The sequence below is a fragment of the Triticum dicoccoides genome, chromosome 3A (genome assembly GCF_002162155.2).
Source record: "Triticum dicoccoides isolate Atlit2015 ecotype Zavitan chromosome 3A, WEW_v2.0, whole genome shotgun sequence".
Taxonomy (NCBI): Eukaryota; Viridiplantae; Streptophyta; class Magnoliopsida; order Poales; family Poaceae; genus Triticum; species Triticum dicoccoides.
Genome location: NC_041384.1, coordinates 197,977,536 through 197,999,646, shown reverse-complemented (window position 1 = coordinate 197,999,646; position 22,111 = coordinate 197,977,536).

Sequence of the window (22,111 nt, the reverse complement as noted above, 5' to 3'; positions counted from 1 at the left end):
CTTTGATAAATGTCTCAAAAATCCTTTTGAGCATTTACAACCGTTATGCTGCCGAAATTGTCCCAGGATTTCAAGAGTTTCCAATGCTTTTGCATTACATTCCGCATCCTTATGTCGATGCTAATTCCATCCTTGTTTCCTTGGTTTCTATGCCAGGATGTTGTCTGCTAACCGAGGTTCAGTTACTCATAGCAAGAATCCCGGAGATGGTAGGGATGAGGATCCTCCTGACTAGCCTTTGATGGCGGAGTTTTTGTTAGCATCCGAGAGGAACAAGCATGAGACTAACCGCTTGCTAGCACAGATTGAGCAAAACACCGCACATCAGCGTAAGAAGTTGGTTTCCATCACTGACTTCATTGGTCTGGAACCACCCACCTTCCATCATTCCATTGAGCCACTCGATGCAGATGACTGGCTCCGGAGCATCACTCACAAGTTGCTTTCTGCGAACGTGGCTGAAGGTGACAAGGTCACCTATGCTACCTATCACCTGGAAGGTCCTGCTAGTATTTGGTGGCAGAGCTATGAGGCTATGCTTCCAGCTGGCCAGATTCCTATGTGGAAGGATTTCACCGAGGCTTTTGGTGAGCACCACATTCCTCAGGCTCTCATTGACTGCAAGAGGGAAGAGTTCTGTAGTTTTACCCAGGGTAAGCTGCCTGTTGATGCTTACAGTAGAGAGTTTGGAAGCCTCGCCCGCTATGCTACAGAAGAAGTGTCCATGGACGCTAAGAAGCAGGCTAGGTTCTGGAAGGGTCTCAACCCTAAGTTGCATCGTGATATCCACCTGCATCATTGTGATACTTTCCAGGCTCTTGTGAACAAGGCCATTAATGCAGAGACAACTCAACTCACTTACGAGGAGTCTCGTAAGCACAACCATGATATGGGTTCTTCCTCCCGCTCTGGCTCTTAGAAGCGATGGATTTGGATTCCGAACTCAGCTCTTCCACCTCGATATGCACCGAGCCCATCCGATGTGGCACCTCACCCAACTCAGCAACATGCTCCACCCAGGCCTATTAGTGGACCACTTGCCAATGTAGGTCCACGTCCTACCTCAGGAACTTGCTTCACCTGCGGAGAACCAGGACACTATGCATGTGACTGCCCTTAGTCCAGTTATACTCCACCCCAGTCTGAGAGGTCTGTTGGCCGTGAAAAGCCATCAGTCAAGATGATTAGTACCAAGCCAGCCTCCATTGAACGAGCATGTGTGCACCATGTCGCAGCTACAGGAGCTCAAGATGATCCCGACGTCGTACTGGGTACGCTTCTTGTCAATTGTCACCCAGCTTCAGTTCTGTTTGATACTGGAGCATCCCACTCCTTCATATCCGAAGGTTATGCTCGGTTGCACGACATGTCATTTTGTGATATGCCAACTCCACTAATAATCCAGACTCCTGGTTCCAAATGGCAAACCTCCAAGGTAAGCCATGGTAATGAAATCCTTGTTGACAGACTGGTATTCCTTGCTTCTTTGATATCTCTCAAGTCCACAGATATTAACATCATCTTGGGTATGGACTGGATGACAGTTCATCATGCCAAGATCGATTGTTACACCAGATATGTTCAACTTACACATCCATCTGGCAAAATAGTCACTGTCTCTACTGGAGTTGCAAGGCGTCAACTCTATTCTCTTAATGCCAGCCCTCTTCCAGACCTTGAAGATATTCCGGTAGTCCATGACTTCCCAGATGCTTTTCTAGAAGAACTGCTAGGTGTCCCACCTGATAGAGATGTAGAGTTTGTCATAGAACTTATCCCAGGAACTGTTCCAATCTCTAGGAGACCATACAAGATGGCACCTTTGGAGTTAGCCGAGCTTAAGAAACAACTTGATGAGTCCTTGCAAAAGGGTTTCATCTGTCCCAGTTCTTCTCCTTGGGCTTGTCCTGTCCTCTTCGTCAAGAAGAAGGATGGTACGGATCGGATGGTTGTAGATTATCGTCCTGTTAATTTGGTCACGATAAAGAACAAGTATCCGCTCCCCAGGATCAACGACCTGTATGATCAGCTCGCTCGATCCTCAGTATTTTCCAAGATGGATTTGAGGTTAGGCTACCACCAAATCAAGATCAAAAACGAGGACATCCCCAAAATGGCCTTTGTCACTCATTATGGTCAATACGAGTACACGGTGATGTCTTTCGGCCTAACCAATGCTCCAGCTACTTTCTCCTGCTTGATGAACTCGATCTTTATGGAGTACTTAGATAAGTTTGTCGTGGTTTATCTCGATGATATTCTTATTTACTCGAAGAACGAGGAAGAGCATGCCGAACATCTTAGACTCGTGTTAGAAAAACTCAGAGAGCATCGCCTTTATGCCAAGTTCTCCAAGTGTGAATTTTGGTTGCCAGAAGTGACCTATCTGGGCCATGTGATCTCTGGTAAGGGCATTGCTGTCAATCCCGAGAGAGTCAAAGCCGTTCTCGAATGGACTCCACCCAAAACGGTCAAACAAGTTAGGAGTTTCCTTGGTCTAGCCAGTTATTGTCGCCGCTTCGTTGAAAACTTCTCCAAAGTGGCCAAACCCCTCACGGAGCTTCTCAAGAAAGATAAAAGGTTTGAGTGGACCCCGCAGTGTGAGCACAGTTTTCAGGAACTGAAAAGACGCCTGACTTCTGTGCCCATACTCGTGCCACCGGATTTCACTAAAGACTGTTATCTATTGCGATGCTTCGCATCAAGGACTAGGTTGCATTCTTATGCAGGATCGTTATGTGATTGCCTATGCATCTCGATAGTTGCATCCACATGAGGAAAATTATCCTACACATGATCTGGAGCTTGCAGCCGTAGTCTATGCACTTAAGACTTGGCGACATTACCTTCTTGGTAACCGTTGCAAAATCTACACTGACCATCAGAGTCTCAAGAATATCTTCCCCCAACCGGATCTGAATCTCACACAGAGACGTTGGTTAGTGTTGATCTCGGATTACGACTTAGGAATCACCTACACCCCGGGCAAAGCCAATGTCATGGCTGATGCTTTAAGTCGTAAATCCTATTGCAACAACCTCATGTTGCAACAATGTCAACCACCCCTCCATGAGGAATTCGGTAAGCTTAACCTTCACATAGCTCCTCATGGTTCCCTTTCTACCTTGGTGGCGAAACCTACCCTTACGGATCAGATCATAGAGGCTCAGAAGCATGATACGAGAATCTCCCGAATCAAGAAGAATATTTCCAAGGGAGTTGCTGGCTGTTTCTCTATGGATGAACGAGGTGTGGTTTACTTTGGAAACCGTTTGGTGGTTCCCAAATGTCAACAGATGCAGCAACTGATCCTTAAGGAGGCCCATGAATCCCCTCTCATGATTCATCCTGGTAGTACAAAGATGTATCAGGACCTACGCCAGAGGTTTTGGTGGACTAGGATGAAGAGAGAAATCGCTCAGTATATTGCCAACTGTGACGTTTGTCATCGCGTTAAGGCAGAGCATCAAAGACCTGTTGGCACCCTTCAACCCTTAGCTATTCCTGAGTGGAAATGGGACAAAGTTGGTATGGACTTCATCACCGGCTTTCCCAGGACCAAGAAAGGAAATAATGCTATCTTCATAGTCATCGACCATCTTTCCAAAGTGGCTCACTTCCTACCTGTTCGAGAGAGTATCACTGCTAGTCAGCTCGCTGACTTATATATCTCCCGAATAGTGTCACTCCATGGTGTTTCACTAGAGATCAATTCAGACCGTGGCAGTCTTTTCACCTCTCATTTCTGGGAAAGTTTCCAGAATGCCATGGGAACTCATCTTTCTTTTAGTACTGCTTTCCACCCTCAGTCAAGTGGTCAAGTGGAAAGGGTCAACCAAATTCTCGAAGACATGCTTAGAGCTGGCGTTATCTCATTCGGTATGGATTGGGAGAAATGTCTTCCCTTTGCCGAGTTTGCTTATAACAATAGCTACCAATCCATCCTTAAGAAAGCGCCCTTCGAGATTTTGTATCGACGAAGATGTCGAACACCTTTGAACTGGTCAGAAACCGGTGAAAGACAATTCTTTGGACCGGATATGATCTAGGAGGCAGAAGAGCAAGTTCGCATCATTCGTGAGAATTTGAAAACAGCCCAATCTCGTCAAAAGAGCCAGTATGACCGTCGTCATAAGGAAGTGGCTTATGAAGTTGGCGACAAGGCTTACCTTTGGGTTACCCCTTTGAAGGGTACCCATCGTTTCGGTATCAAGGGCAAGTTGGCTCCTTGTTACATTGGTCCTTTTCGCATTCTCGCTAAACAAGGAGAGGTTTCCTACCAGTTGGAACTAAGCCCACATCTTTCTCGAGTTCGTGATGTCTTCCACGTCTCTCAATTCGGGCGTTGTTTCTCGGATCCCATCCATAGAGTGGACCATGAAATGCTTGATCTCCAAGATAACCTCACTTATCGAGAGTACCCCATTAGCATTCTGGATCAAGCAGAGCGTGTCACTCGATCTCATAACATCAAGTTTCTCAAGGTTCAGTGGTCTCATCATTCCGAGAGAGAAGCTACTTGGGAGCGAGAAGATCGTCTTCAACTTGAGTACCCCGCTTTCTTTCCGCCAACTCCTGAATCTCGGGACGAGATTTTTCTGAGTGGGGGCGGGTTGTCACATCCCTAGTTCTGGTATGTCCTAGGCTTGCTTTGTGCATCATGTTTAATCTTTAAAATAAATTTGAAATGGGGAAAGTTGCAAACCCTAGCACCAAAGTTTTTCCAATAGGTTCAACTTTAAAATGGATTTTCAATGAACTCAAAATGCTCTTCAAAAATGTTCATGCTCTTTGGATAATGTTGGGAACAACAACCAGAGGTGATGCATATTTTTGCTACACATTTTGGATTTTTGACTCAATGCATAAATATTTGATTTGGAGCTGTTTAAATTATATAAATATTTTAATGGCTCCAAAAATGTTGGGAATTTGTGAGGGCCTCTAGAATATTATATCTAGATGCCACAAATATTTTCAGCATTTATGGAAATGTTTTAACATTTCTTGTAGATACAAAACAAATGTCAGAAATAGAAAAAGAAAACAAGAAATAAGAAAGACTTACCTGGCGCTCTCCTGGCAGCCCATCTGGCCGGCCCAGCCCACCAGGGGTAGGGAGGTCTTCTTCCTCCCGCCAGGAGGACGCCGAGCGCGTGGCCGACGCGTGCCGGCGCACGCCCGGCCACCTCCTACTTCCCGCCGCTGCCTCGACGCTTTGGAGATGCCACGCGACCCCCTGGAGCCTTATGGATCTGTAAGTGCATCTAGGTCCACCCCTAGTTGGTTTTGGAGTATTGACGACAAACCTAGTTGAGGGACTAATGTTTTTGTGAGAATTGCAGGATAACACAGGTAGAAGTCCCTCATTGATTCGGTTTTCCTACCAGAGATGACCCCTAAAAATGTATGAAGACATTGATGTCAAAGGTGGTATATGAAGATATTCACATTGAAGACTATGACATGAGAAGACATCGCATGAAGCCTATGGAGCTCGAAGACATAGATCTTTCGTAGTTCTTTTTCTTCTTTGTTGAGTCATAGGAACCACCGTACTGTTAAGTGGGGTCCAAGAGAACCAGTCAGAATGACTGAAGTGATGCTTAACCAAAACCAATGTCTTCGAGTGAAGACTATGAGATCGAATCTTGTCCAGAGTCGGACAAGTCAGCTTTGCTTGTAGCCCAAGTAAAGATGTCGTGTGAGTTTGAAATCTGACCGTTGGAACACGTGTCAGTTCCTTAGTGACCCAGGGTCATTTCGGACAAATCAGGTCAAGTTGCCTAGTGGCTATAAATAGCCCACCCCCTACAACCATAAACGGTTGGCTGCTCAAGTTAGAGTACGGCTTTTGTCGTTTGATAGCAACCCACCTCGAAGCCTTTGAGAGAGAATTCCTTGCGAGGATAAAGCCCTAACCACCCACAGCCAAAGAGTGTTAGGCATCACTTAAGTCTTCTTGTCTGTGTGATCTGAAGACTTATTACACTTGAGGATTGTGAATCCTCTAGCCGGTTAGGCGTCGCGTTCTGAGCATCCAAGAGACATTGTGGATTGCCGGTGAACAAAGTCTGTGAAGGTTTGGGAGTCTACCTTGAAGACTTACCAGAGTGATTGGGCGAGGTCTGTGTGACCTTAGCTCAAGGGGAATACGGTGAGGACTGGGTGTCCTGAGCTGCGTGTTCAAGACTGGCTGTCCGAGACTGTGTGTCCTCAGGTTTAAATACCTAGCCGCCCTAACCAGACGTACAGTTGTCACAGCAACTGGAACTGGTCCAAAAAATCATTGTCTTTAACGAGTCACTGGTTTCATCCTTCCCTTCCCTTTACTTACTGTTGGTCCTTGTGAAGTCATTGTATGATTGCATTATCTTCTGTCTTCACTGAGTGACTGCGTATTCTGTTTGGCTTCATAATATCTTCCTACCTGATCCTTACTACCTAGCTGCTATTAGTCACTGTGCTTTCACTTCATTGAATACTTGACTATGGTTTGCCTAGTGTAGTCTACCTTCCGCTGCATGGTAATAGGTTTATTTCTATCGTTTGTCTTTGAAACTTCCATGTTTTGAAGACTTTCATAAAAATCGCCTATTCACCCCCCTCTAGTCGATATAACGCACTTTCAATTGGTATCAAAGCAAGGTACTCCCTTGTTCTGTGTGATTCGGTTTAACCACCTGGAGTTTTAGCTATGTCGACTGCAGGGATAATTAAAGTCTCCGCTGCATGCCCCGTCTTCGATGGAATTGAATGTCCCTACTGGAAGAATAAGATGTGCATGCATCTTGAAGCCATTGACGTCGACCTATGGTATGTCGTCAAGAACGGCGTTCCCAAGGCTGGAGAAGGTGTCACTGCTGCTGATGTCAAGAATTTCATTCAACTGGACTCTACTGCCAAGAATATCATCTGTGGTCATCTGACCAAAGGACAGTATGGCCGCGTGAGTGCTTTGGAAACATTAGAGAATCAGTGTCCTTCGCAACCTCTTCAACCGCTTCAAGCGAAATGACAATGAGAATGTCCAACTCACATTTGATCGGCTCACTAACATCACAAATGAGCTTCAAGCCCTCGACGCTACTGAGATCACCAAGCATGATGTCGTCAAGACACTACTGAGATCACTTGACAGTTCATTTGACACCCTAGCCCTAATGATTCAAGAATGTCCTGATTTCAAGACACTCGATCCGTCTGACATACTTGAGAGGCTCAACACACATGAATTTCAGCTTTCTGAGAAAAGAGATATCTACGGTCCAAACTATGGGCGAACTCGTGCCTTGAAGGCAAAAGTTGTCTCCTCATCTGAAGAAGAATCTGACAGCAGTTCTGATGATCCTGAAGACATTGGAAAGGAACTTGCTATGCTTGTGAAGACGTTCCAAAAATTCACCAAGAAGAAAGGTTTCAGAAAGTCTTCACGATCAAGCACAAGGAATGATAAAGCTTCTGCTCATGACTACAAGAAGAAAACATGTCACAAGTGCAAGAAACCTGGCCACTTCATCTCTGAGTGTCCGCAGTGGGACAATGAGAACAAAAGGAAGAAGAAGACCAAGGAATATGACTCTGACGACAAGAAGAAGAAGAAATACTCAAAGTCTTCTTCCAAGTCTTCCTCAAAGTCTTCATCACACAAGAAGAGATCATCTAGCAAGGCATGTGCGTTTGTTGGCAAGGAAATGGATTCAGAGAGGAGTCCACTTCTGAGGAGGTGGAGGTGGAGTCTGAGGAGGAGTCCGACTCTGGCGTTGCAAGTCTGGCTACATCATACGTTGCCAAGTCCATCTTCAACACTGAAGACAATGACTTCATCACCGACACCGATGCAAATGACAAGGACTACTCCGCTCCTACCTACTGCTTCATGGCATGCGGTGCCAAGGTAAACACATGCACTACTCACTATCAAACATCTAGTGAAGATGACTCTGATTGTGGTTCAAAACCCAGCTACAAAACACTTGCTACAATTGCAACTGAACAACAGAAAGCTATGGAACATATTCAAAAACTGTTAGACAAAAGCGATGATCTGTTAGACGCTGAAATGACTCGATCTGAGTCCTTAATTGAAGACATAAAAAATCTTCACGTTAAGTATGAGGAACTTGAAAGTCGTCATGAAACGCTCTCAACAACTCATGAAAAGCTTTCCTATGATTATCTTCAAAGGAAGGAAGATCTTGAGAAATTGAGAGCGGCTCATGAAGATCTTCAAAAGGAAAACGAGTCACTTCATGCTGAACAGATCAGTTCCGCTTAGGAAGGATTTGAACCACCATGTCTTAAATGCATTGAGCATGACTACACTACTTCTGTTGCTGAGTGTTCTACTGCTGCTACTGTTGCAATATCTTCAACTGTTGATGTGGTAACTAACCCCTCTGCTGAGGATACCACTGCCATTGCTGATGAGAATGCTAGGTTGAAGACATTGCTTGAAATAGGGATGTACAAAAGTCTTAAAGGGCATCAGAAACTATGTGATGTCCTCAAAAGGCAGATCCTGAACCGAAACCCGAGGAAAGAGGGTGTTGGGTTCGTAAGGAAAATGAATGCTGATGGCTCTTACTGGAAACCTGAGCAGTACCCCAAAACCACATGGGTTGCTGCAAAGGAACCTTCAGCAGATCCATCCACTCTATCTGGCTTCACTTGTGCTAACCCCATTGTCATTGATGAATCCTTTGATGCAAACTATAAACTGTTTAAGAATCAGAATGGTGAAGTGTTTGCCAGGTACATTGGTACTAACTGCAGGAATGGGCCGCCTATGAAGAAGATCTGGGTGCCGAAAAAGTGTTTGGAAAATCTTCCTATGAATGTCATCATGACTCCACAGGTGAAGAAGACAAACCCTAGACAACAGGCTTCGTACGGTCCAAAGGCTTCATACAGACAGAGGACTCACCTGAGTCGCACTAACGCAAATGTTTTGCAGGGAAACCATACTCAGGCCTATGAATATGAGCGCGGTTCATCGAACCGCCATGTTCATAAGACCAAGAACTATTCTGCTTATTCTTATGAGTACTATTGTCCGCCTGCAAGACTTTTTGCTAGGGCTCCAAAGCCAAAGTTCTCAGACGCTGCACTTCGACTTATTGCTTCTAAGCCACCCTTGAAGATGTGGGTGGCTGAGAAAGCTTAACTCTCTTTTGCAGGGAAAGGTCTCCAGCAGAAAACCAAAATCGTCTGATGCTATTGCTGGGGACCTTAAACATCTTGTAGGGTGCAAGATCAAATGCCCGAGTGGTCTTACTATGTACTTCATTCCTGAATCGCTTGCTACTCTCCCTATCAGTCCTAATCTGGATCTAAGCTTTTATAACCCACTGGTTCGTCAAATGTTTTTGCTTCACAATTCTCTTCGTGAAGCCTATCCCCCTAACTGCACTGTAGGGTACGACACCAGCATCTTCAGAATGGATTATTGATAGTGGGTGTACCAATCACATGACTGGCAAAAGAAGCCTTCTTATGGACTCAACCTTACGTCCATCCGACAAGAGTCACATCACATTTGCTGACACTGGTAAAAGTAAGGTATTGGGTCTAGGTAGACTTGCAATCTCAAAGGATCAACACATGGATAAAGTCATGCTTGTTGAATCCCTTGGCTTCAACTTAATGTATGTCTCAATGCTTTGCGATTTGAACATGATCGTAATGTTTGGAAAATATCGTTGCCTTGTTCTAATGGAATCTGACAAGTCTCTAGTGTTTGAAGGGTATCGGAAAGATGATTTGTACGTGGTAGATTTCTCAGCAGGGCCACAGCTTGCCGTATGTCTTCTAGCAAAAGCTTATGAATGCTGGCTCTGGCATCGGAGGCTAGGGCATGCTGGCATGAGGAATCTCCACACCCTTGCAAAGAAGAAGCATGTCATAGGCATCGAGGGCGTCAAGTTCAAGAAAGATCACTTATGCGGTGCCTGTGAAGCAGGAAAGATGACGAGGGCCAAACATCCCTCGAAGACAATCATGACAACTACTCGACCCTTCGAACTGCTCCACATGGACCTTTTCGGTCCCACTCATTACTCAACTCTTACTACTACTACTTGTCTCTATGGCTTTGTCATTGTTGATGATTATTCTAGATATACTTGGGTGCACATAATCCTCTACAAGACTGAAGTGCAGGATGTCTTCAGACGCTTCGCCAATCGAGCAATGAACAACTATGGCACCAAGATAAAGCACATCAGAAGTGACAATGGCACTAAATTCAAGAACACTGGCCTTGATACATATCTTGATACTTTGGGCATCACACTTGAATTCTCAGCCCCGTACACGCCACAGCAGAATGGCGTCGTCGAACGCAAGAATAGAACACTCATTGAGATGGCCTGAACGATGCTTGATGAATACAAGACTCCAAGAAAATTCTGGCCTGAAGCCATTAATACTGCATGCCATACAATCAATCGTGTCTATCATCACAAGCTTCTGAACAAGACATCTTATGATCTCCTTACTGCAAGAAGCCAAATGTCAGTTACTTCAGAGTATTTGGCACCAGGTGCTGGATCAAGGATCCACATCACACTTCAAAATTTGCACCAAAAGCACATGAGGGTTTCATGCTTGGATATGGAAAGGATTCGCACTCCTATAGAGTCTTCAATCTCTTTCATTATAAAGTGGTTGAAACAGTGGATGTGCGGTTTGATGAGACTGACGATTCACAAAGAGAGCACCTGCCAAATGTGCTAGATGAAGTTCCATCCAGTGAATCAATCAAACTAATGGGAACTGGAGAAATCATACCATCTGAAGCTCAACCTGAAGAGGAAGTTATCATATCTGCACATGATCAACCTAAAGACAATGCTCAGCCTGAAGACAATCCTTCGAACAATGACAATGATCAGCAAGAGCAAAATCTTCGCCCTGTACATCCTCGTGTTGCCAATGAAGTGCAGATTGAGAGAATAATTGATAGCATCAATGCAACCGGTCCGCTCACTCGTTCAAGGGCAACTCAGCTAGCAAATTTCTGTGGGCACTTCGCATTCGTCTCAATAACAGAACCCAAGAAAGTTGAAGAAGCCTTCATGGAACCTGAATGGATTCAAGCTATGCAAGAAGAACTTCAACAGTTTGAGCTGAATAATGTATGGGAACTGGTTAAGCATACTGACCCTCGGAAGCATAATATAATAGGCACCAAATGGATAAACCGCAACAAGCAAGATGAGCATGGTCAAGTTGTCAGAAACAAAGCTCGTCTCGTTGCTCAAGGATATACTCAAGTGGAAGGGATTGACTTTGATGAAAGATTTGCTCCCGTGGCTCGACTTGAAGCCATACGCATGCTGCTGGCCTATGCAAATCATCATAACATACTTCTATATCAAATGGATGTGAAGAGTGCTTTTCTCAATGGCAAGATTCAAGAAGAAGTGTATGTTGCACAACCGCCTGGCTTTGAAGATCCAAAACATCCTGACATGGTATACAAGCTCAACAAGGCAATGTATGGCCTCAAACAAGCCCCTTGGGCTTGGTATGACACACTCAAATACTTCCTGAAGAGCAAAGGCTTCATACCTGGTTCCCTCGACCCCACTCTCTTCACAAAGACATATGATGGTGAACTGTTTGTGTGCCAAATATATGTGGATGACATTATCTTCGGCTGCACCAATCAGAAGTACAGTGAAGAGTTTGGATATATGATGCAATAGCAATATCAGATGTCCATGATGGGAGAGCTGAAGTTATTCCTCGGTCTTCAAATACGACAGCAATGCTACGGCATCTTCATATCTCAAGAGAAGTATCTGAAAGATTGCCTGAAGAATTTCGGTATGCAAGACTCCAAAGGCTTCACGACGCCAATGCCAGCCAAACATCATCTGGGTCTCGACGACAATGGTAAAGAGTTCGGTCAAAAGGTATACCGCTCCATGATTGGTTCTTTACTTTATCTATGTGCATCTAGGCCAGATATTATGCTTAGTGTTTGCATGTGTGATCGATTCCAAGCGGCACCAAAGGAGTCGCATCACTTAGCTGTGAAGCGAATTCTTCGATATTTGGCTCACACACCAACTCTAGGATTATGGTATCCAAAGGGCTCAGAGTTTGATATGGTTGGATTCTCGGATGCTGATTATGCTGGTGACAAGGTGGATCGCAAGTCTACATCAGGCACATGTCATTTTCTGGGACGATCACTTGTATGTTGGTCTTCAAAGAAGCAGAACTGTGTATCTCTCTCCACTGCTGAATCTGAATACATTGCTACTTGATCTTACTGCGCTCAGCTTCTGTGGATGAAGCAAACACTCAAGGACTATGGCATTCATCTGAAGCAAGTGCCACTCTACTGCGACAACGAAAGCGCCATCAAGATTGCCAACAACCCAGTTCAGCACTCGAAGACAAAGCACATTGAGATTCGTCATCACTTTCTCAGAGATCATGTTGTGAAGGAAGATATTGATATCATACACGTCAACATTGAAGAGCAATTGGCAGATACCTTCACCAAGCCCTTGGATGAGAAGAGATTTTGCAAGTTACGGTGTGAGCTAAATATCTTGGAATCCTCAAATGTCCTATGATCAGGCACACATCCTAACACTTATGCGTATTGATGACTTAGATGTGCAACACACGAAGTAAAGTATATCTTCAATCAATGAAGACATACATTCTAAGTGTGAATACATTAATGTGGAATTTGACTTCGGAGTGCCACGATAATTGTGCGCCGTGTCTGGGTCTAATACTTCCTATACGGTGGGTAACGCCACCACCAAATGTTCTGTTTGAAGTGTTTCACTCATGGCGTTACATTTGCTATGTCTTCACATTTGGTTTGGCTTCAATCTCAACATGTCTTCATGATTATCTTCACTATGTTGATTATGTATATATACTAGTGTTCTGTCCTCTACAGCATTCACTTATAGCTATGTCTTCTTGCTGAATCTTTTGAACTAAGTGAATGTGATCGGACCCTAACCTCTCTATGCTTTCTATCTCAAATTCTATCTCTCCAAATCATATGCATTCTTTTGAAACTGTCAAATGTCTTCTCTGCGTCCTTGTCCGCAGAAGATACAGAGACAAACATTAAGTCCGCTTTCAATGCTAATTCCTTCACCTGAAACCCGGAGAAGTGGGAACGACCCCCCGACAATCCAGGCGTGCGTGGCACGTGGAACAACCTCCGACATGCTGCATGATGGCCACGTGTTCCTCAGATGTGAATCACCAGGGGCACCTGTGTAATAACACTAAGCCGCCCCTGTCCCTATAAATACACGCCTTACCGCAGTCATTATCTCTTCTTCCACTCTCGCACGAACCCTAGTGCCACCGCTAGCCCTCGACGACACCGGTGACGAAGCGCTTAGCTGCCGCAACCTCTCCGACGCCGTCTTCACGCCGACCGCGGACATCGTCTTCTCCGCCGTTGCCACCATTGCCGCGGGTGTCCTCCGTCGCCAAGTTAGGGCACGGACAATCGGACTGCTCGGCCTCCTCTTCCACTCCGTCTAGCAGTTCTACGTGTGGTAAATAAAACTTCCTTTTTACGGCCCCTTTGATCCTATAGATTCGTCACTTTCTACCACAAGTGGTTTTTGTTCACACATGTTGGATCCACTTCAAACTGCATCTCATAATATGCCTAGTATATTCACTTATGCTTCACAAAGTAGTTAGATTCCTCACTTGTACTGATCCGTGGATTCGTACAAATCTGGAACCAACTCCTTATCTATGAGTGAATGTCTTCGCACGATGAGGTCAATATCTTCTAAACTAATTTATCTTCAAAATCTTCTAAGAATGCATATGACCTCTTCCCCTTCCCTCGCACCTTAATGCTGTCACAGGTACATGTTCGTGGGAGAATCCCTTGGTTCTAATAGTCTGCATTCATTTGCAGAATTCTTACAGTATCACATAAATTCTCCCGAAGCCAGTTCTTGTTTGTCCAGCAAGCAAAAGCCTTTGAAGCCTTTGAACGTATTGAAGCCATTTAGTTTAAAGTTCATGGCTTCAGAGAAATCAGCAAGGAAGGGTGGCAGAAAGCGTCGAGGAGAAACATCAAGAGATCTGCCCGATGACCTCTCAGAGCTGTACAAGACAGATCCTGAAGAGGATTACAATCAGCGCAAGACATGAATCCAATGGATTCAACGCTATTGGGCAGAATAGTGGTTCAAGTACAGATTTGTGACAAAAGAATATGCTAAAAAGAATGCCATCAAGCAACCATGGGGAGACATCCTCTACAAAAATCTTCAACCCAGGACCAGAGATGAAGCCATTGAACAAGGCTTCTATGCCTGCATGGTCCGTGGACCACAGCCTGCGGAAGCTGACCCATCGTCACTGCTATGGTGTCGTGACGACAATCTGTTTAAGCGCAACTTCCAGTTTGCCGAGAACTCAGCGAAGCAGAACAAGAAGTCTTTAGGATTAGACTTCAACCCTGGTCCCTCTGCTCCCCGTGCCGATGGAACTCGTGAAGCTGAACTCAATCTTCTTGGGCCCTTCTACAACTTGGAAGGTCTCATCACTCACATCGTGGTTCAAGGGACAGCCGTGAATGAGCCTGCAGATGACGCTGAATCAGATGAAGCACCTGCAGCGCCGAAGCCAAAGAAGTTGAAGCAGCCTAAAGCTTCAAAGCCTGCCTCTGCAACAAAAATCTCACGGGCGAAGCCACTGGCCACTGCACATCCTGAAGATAGTGTGCAGTCTAAAGACTTATCACGCATCTCCAAGCCCCAGAAAGTCAAGATGCCTCTGCCACACACCGGCCAAGAACTGACAGCTGCTGCAATTCTGCAAAACGATGCCATCAATCTGTCCAGTGATGAAGATCTTGCAGATGACGCTCTTGAGCAACTCATCAAGAGCAAAGAAGAAGCATAAATCTTCAATGATTTTCCTCTCTTTGACGTGGCAATCATCGACAACTTCATTGATGAGTGGTTTGAAACGCCCAACCTCAGCTTCGAAGACCTGCAACTTCCCATTGGTCTTAGTGTCGCCTTCCATGGTGCCATTGCTTCAGAGCTAGCTCTAGCTCAGCGCATCGTCGAACTGAAGCAAAAGATTGACTATGAAAAAGCTCAGTTCAAGAAGCATATGGCCAAGCTCAGCGTACAAGAGGTTAACAACTTCAAGCTCATGTTGCACGAGCTTAAAGAAGCCTTTCTCAAGAAACACGCAGAAGCTCAGGGTTCTCGTGAGCGCATGAAGAGCCTGGCTGACAAGTGTGTGCAAGGCTACAACGAGGCTGAGAAGCGCAAGGCCCTTGGGCGTCCGGGCATTGATCCCAGAATGGCTGCCAAGAAGAAGAAGAATCCCACTATGGCCGAACCCAACGCACCAAGGCAGGAAGCAGATCCCATTGTCTTCCCAACTAGCATGACTGGCTCGAAGCCAAAGGCCCGGTAACCTGCTTCAGAGCTGAAGAAGACAAGGACTGTTGAGGCTGAAGCAAGGAAGAGGAAACATCCTGACGCCTCTGCTACTGCCCCCTCCAAGAAGAAGCGGAAGACCAAGAAGGAACGGGCTGCTCCCACAGAGCCCTTGATTGTTGAACCCATCTCCATGGTTCGCCCTGACGCTGAACCTCAAGAGCGCCAACTGACTGTCCATGAGCCTGATTTCACAAGGCTCATGAAGCTGAAGACTTTCCAGCAGCTGATCCCATCGCTGCTGAAGACATTGGTCACCATGACCATGTTGAAAATGATGCAGTTCTTCCTCAGCTCGAGCACCAACAGGTATCATCGCCTGTGCTAACGCACAGCGAGCTCATCAGCATTGGTCGTCCTCTGACGCCAATTGCTCAGGATGCATCATGGGCTGATCACCCACAAGCACAAGAGGAAGAAGACTTTGAGGCCCAGCAAACTCCAACTCCACAAGCGTCGCCAGGTTACACAGGCTTCGCAAAGGACCAAGGCCTCCAGTCTCCGAATCTGAAGCTAAAGCTGCTGAAGACATTCTGGCTGCATCAGCCGATGAAGAAGAAACCCCAAGAGTTGCTACACCCCTGTCTCACCCAGAAGTTGTTCTCGAGGAGAACGTGATAGTGACCGACCCTCCAACTCATCAAGTGGAGGTTGAGAATCTTGAGGCTACCACCAACGCCACTGACGCTATCATGGCTGAAGCCAATGTGGAGCCTACACCAACAAAAGCACCAGAAGTCAGCGAAGCCAATGATGCTACCGCTTCTGTTCCCGCGCCTGCTCCTGGTCCTCAGTTTGACTATCATGTTGAGCACAGGCCTCAGGTATAGAAGCCAATCCCCAAATTGCCCAGGTTTCCAGGTCCTGCATTAGCACCTGGATCCTTCAATGTCAATGGATTCAAAGTAGACAACACTTTCTTCAATAGCTCCAGGAACCCCTACTCAAGGGAAAGAATATCATCTGATCGGTTCTGGAGCTATCCGCAGCGAAGCTATTACTCCTGCATTCTATATAATCAAGGTCGCATCTTCCCACATAAGCGTCTTGACATCGAAGAAATAGCTGGTCTGCCCTGTCCGGAAGAAGCTCGGGATTGCTTCAAAGAGGTTGGATTGCTGCCATTTGTCACCGACCAAGAGCACTGGAATGAAGAGTTGCTGCTCCAATTCTATGTCACACTTCACATCCGTGGGTACAACAGAGATCCGAAGACTTGGGTCCTGGAGTGGATGACAGGAAATGTTCATCACGAAGCCAAAGCCTTTGATATCATTGAGCTCACTAGTCTGCCCACTCCTGGCGATCTCTATGAACATGGCTGTCAGCTTCACAGTGCAGCTGTGGAGAGCATCTTTCAGAAGCCTGAACCTAACATGAGTCAGATGCTCAGTATGATGAAGCCATTGCCCCAAGATGCTACATATCCCAAGGAGTTCTTCATTGAAGACCATGAGTATCTGCCAAGGACTATTTATCACATCATAAGGTGAACTCTCTGGCCCATCAAAGGACATTCTCCACATGCCAAGCTAGAAGGTGCAATGAAGACTTTGGTCTTCTATATTCTTCATGGCAAATGCTTCAATGCACAGGACTTCTTCATCCGCCAACTTGCTGCATCAGGCTCTGATCTTTTTGGCTTGAAGTTCTATGTTCCATGGATAATGTGGCTGATTAAACTCCACTCCGCTATCTCATATCAGCCATCTGCTCGCAATCATCGGATCTTTCTACCTGATGTGGATATGTCTGTTGTAGCCATTTATCCTGAGCCTGCCAAGGAACCTCTAAGTCTTCAGAATGCGGAGCATCAAAGTTTTTCTCAGAACATTGAAGGAGTTGAAGCAGTCATTCGTGTGTATCCTTTGGCTGGAACTACATGTGCACCACATCCTGCCCTTACTGAAGCCACCGATAGCACAATTTCCCAACGACCTAAGAAGCGCACTCGTGTTCTCAATGACCGAGAGCTTCTGGTGGCTCTTCATCAGAAACAGGATAGGCATCATGACTGGCTAAGCGCCAAATGCAAAGCCTCTTGGTGGATGTCAACCGTATTCGCAATCTTGCCACCAAGAATGCCTTTGTTGCACATGAAACCTCTTGATGCACATGGAAAGGGCTGACGCTTATGTGCTCTGAAGATGATCTTCAAGAGGATGCAACAAACTCCATCTCTGAACGCTTCAAGTTTGACTCCACACCTCCTCGAAGGGCAGTGATGCGACAAACTCCATCTCTTGAAGACTCTGAGTTCTCTTCCTCTGCTGCAACTGTGAATGCCAGAGTGATCGAGGATGAAGATGATGCTACTTCACCACCTCCTCCTTCAGCACGCTTCGACACTGCTCCAAGTTCTTCTGCACCGCCGAACACCACCAACGACCCTGCTGCTTCACCTACTCTTCATGGGAACGAGTAGATGCTCTATGTCTTCAAACCTTTTTGGTCCTTACTGACAAAAGGGGGGGAAGCGTATGAGTTTGATAGTCTTCAAGCGGGTCCACATGGGCGGTTGCTTTATATTTTGCCTCGTGTTTACAACTCTCGTTTTGATACATTTGGTTCTTTGAGTTGTAACACCTAAACTCGATGGTCGTCTGCTACTTATTTGCTACTTCGTGATGCGACAATAAATTCTGCATGCGCGACGATAAATTCCGCACTTAGATCATTTTGCAAACGTCCATTTTCCATTATGCATGTCATTATCTTCACATACCTTCTCATGCATAATGAATTGTCATCATAAGTTGAAGAGGATCTCCACGAGTACAACCTGCCATGTGCATTTGCATTCCAAAAGCAAATTACTTATATGCACATCTTCAGGGGGAGCCCTTGCAACTAATGAAGACAATTCCTTTACAATTTCACATATTATATTCCTCGTTAAAAACTTCAACTAGTTTGTCATCAATCACCAAAAAGGGGGAGATTGTAAGTGCATCTAGTGCCACCCCTAGTTGGTTTTGGAGTATTGACGACAAACCTAGTTGAGGGACTAATGTGTTTGTGAGAATTGCAGGATAACACAGGTAGAAGTCCCTCATTAATTCGGCTTTCCTACCAGAGATGACCCCTAAAAATGTATGAAGACATTGATGTCAAAGGTGGTATATGAAGATATTCACATTGAAGACTATGACATGAGAAGACATCGCATGAAGCCTATGGAGCTCGAAGACATCGATCTTTCGTAGTTCTTTTTCTTCTTTGTTGAGTCATAGGAACCACCGTACTATTAAGTGGGGTCCAAGAGAACCAGTCAGAATGACTGAAGTGATGCTTAACCAAAACCTATGTCTTCGAGTGAAGACTATGAGAGCGAATCTTGTCCAGAGTCAGACAAGTCGGCTTTGCTTGTAGCCCAAGTAAAGTTGCCGTGTGAGTTTGAAATCTGACCATTGGAACACGTGTCAGTTCCTTAGTGACCCAGGGTCATTTCGGACAAATCATGTCGGGTTGCCTAGTGGCTATAAATAGCCCACCCCCTACAACCATAAACGGTTGGCTGCTCAAGTTAGAGTACGGCTTTTGTCGTTTGATAGCAACCCACCAAAGCCTTTGAGAGAGAATTCCTTGCGAGGATAAAGCCCTAACCAACCAGAGCCAAAGAGTGTTAGGCATCACTTAAGTCTTCTTGTCTGTGTGATCTGAAGACTTATTACACTTGAGGACTGTGAATCCTCTAGCCGGTTAGGCGTCGCGTTCTGAGCATCCAAGAGACATTGTGGATCGCCGGTGAACAAAGTCTGTGAAGGTTTGGGAGTCTACCTTGAAGACTTACCAGAGTGATTGGGCGAGGTCTGTGTGACCTTAGCTCAAGGGGAATACGGTGAGGACTGGGTGTCCTAAGCTGCGTGTTCAAGACTGGCTGTCCGAGACTGTGTGTCCTCAGGTTTAAATACCTAGCCGCCCTAACCAGACGTACAGTTGTCACAGCAACTGGAACTGGTCCAAAAAATCATTGTCTTTAACGAGTCACTGGTTTCATCCTTCCCTTCCCTTTACTTACTGTTGGTCCTTGTGAAGTCATTGTATGATTGCATTATCTTCTGTCTTCACTGAGTGACTGCGTATTCTGTTTGGCTTCATAATATCTTCCTACCTGATCCTTACTACCTAGCTGCTATTAGTCACTGTGCTTTCACTTCATTGAATACTTGACTATGGTTTGCCTAGTGTAGTCTACCTTCCGCTACATGGTAATAGGTTTATTTCTATCGTTTGTCTTCGAAACTTCCACGTTTTGAAGACTTTCATAAAAATCGCCTATTCACCCCCCCCCCTCTAGTCGATATAACGCACTTTCAGGATCCCCCACACCTCCTCTCCCCCTCTGTCCCGAGCGCACCGGAGAGCCCCGCCGTGCGCCACCACGGCCATCGCCTCTCCCTCGTTCTCTTGAGCAGTCCAGAAGATCCGCATCGTCGCCCTAGTCCTCAACGTCGGGCCACGCGGCGCCAGACACCTCGAAGCATCATCCCCAACCCCTTCATCCTCCTCGGGTCGCCAGAGATTCGCCTCGTCGCCATGCTCGCTCCGACACCTCCCAGGCCCCGCCGTCTGCACAAGAAGACTCGCCGTGAGCCACTGAACCACTCCCCTCCGCCTTTTTCTTCACGCACGCCCCGTAGCCGCTACCCCGTGAGCACCCGAAGCCGCCGTCCGCCATGGCCGGCGAGCTCCGTGCCCCTGAGCCCCTCCGCTCCTGCTAGTTGCTCCGGTGGGCTCCTGTTGCCCATTAGGTGCTGCCTAGCACCCCCCGTTCGCTCGCCTCGCGCTGCAGCCGCAACCCCGCATCAACCGAGCTCCGGCCGCCGCCGCGAGCCCTGCTCCGGCGAGCTCCGTCCACCCCACGGCCTCCCACCTGCTCCGTTAGATGCGCGCGAGCGCCAGCCACCCTCAACACCCATCCGCGCGTCGAATGGACGTCGGAGCAGCGTTTCCGGTGAGCGTCCGCCACGGTTTTGGTCGTCGCCGGCCAAACTCCGGCGACTGCCGACGTGGCATGGTCATTAGGACTAATCCCCACCATTAGCCACCCACCAGCCGCTGACAGTGGGCCCCAGGGCCAAGTCTAACCCTGGTCAGTGCGGGTTTGACCCGGGGTTAACCCAGTGTCACTGACGTGTGGCCCCCACACGTCAGGTTTGACCTGGTCAGCCATGCTGACGCCTCTGTGACGTCACGCTGACGCAGTAATTTATTTCTGGATTTTAAATAATTCAGAGAATTCCAGAAAATAGTTAAAACTTCTAAAAATCATAGAAATTAAACCGTAGCTCAGAATGAAATAATTTATATATGAAAAATCATCAGAAAAATGCAAGGAATCCATTTATGCCAGTTTCATGCATGAAAACCCAACTTATACTTGCTGTATAAGTGAAAACGTAATAATGGCATGTTTTCTACTTAATTTGGGGTTTGCATATGAACCCTTGGTTCATATGGACTCCAACCAAATTGATGCTAGATTCATTAGGGCCAATCATAGCATCTTTGAAATGTAATCTTCATGCATCATATTGTTGCATATGGTTGTTTATTGATTGCCGGCACCGTCCCTTCTCGATAGGTTCTACTCTGGAAGGTGTCCTGAGTACCTGTCTGAGGAGCAGTGCTTCTTCGTGGATCTATCAGGCAAGCAACCCCCCTTGAGCATTTCGATAAATCCCACTCTCTCGCTCCTTCTCCTTATACTGCATTCGGACAACAACGATTCAACTGCTACCTTTCTGCTGCGGTAGTTGAACCCATTCCTCTGCATGACCTGTCATTGCCACAGTAAATAGTTGAAACCCACTAGCATGAGTAGGAGTTGCTTGAGCCTTGATGTGCCAACTCATCCATGCTTGATTTCTTTATGCCAGCTATGCTTAGAGTTGTGTCAGGTCTGATTCATCGGGAATGAATCGGAGTGGTGAACATGTCCTACCGATAAAGGCTAAGTGTGTGAACACGTTTTGGTAAAGGTAGCGATGAGAGGCCATGTAGGAGTACATGGTGGGTTGTCTCATTGGAACCGTCCCTAAGCACTGAGTTCTGTGTATGTTATCCAAGTCCAGTTACTACCACACATTGGGTTCCGGTCATACGGCCCCTCTCGGCTTATTAATCCACTTGATCTCTGTCCAGGAGTTGCAACTAGTTTCTGGCGTTTGTAGGTAGTGCTACTTGTCTACCAGGTGGTGTCCGACGGGACGGGCTTGGGACAGACTAGGCATCGTGGCACGGTGTACCAAGCGGCACCCGGATGGTGGGCTTCGGAACCCTGCACACATCGTTTGGGGTCGTGAGCGACACCCCGGCCGGATCTCCTTGCGGATGGAACCCGAATAGGCGATAAACCTGGATGAGAGACTCGTGTGGTTAGGCAGGTCGTGGCCGACACCCTCGCCTGGCTTCCGCTTGAAGGTTGCCGAGGTACATGACGTGTACAGGGCTATAAGTGGTGAGAGCGTGTGTGAAGAAGTACACCCCTGCAGGGGCAATATTATCTATTCGAATAGCCGTTTTCCTCGGATATGGAAACTTGGAGGACTTATGTAGTACATAGACAACTTGAAGTGGATACTCTAAAATCCGCAAGATAAGCATGAGTGCTATGGATGGCCTTCTCGCAGGGA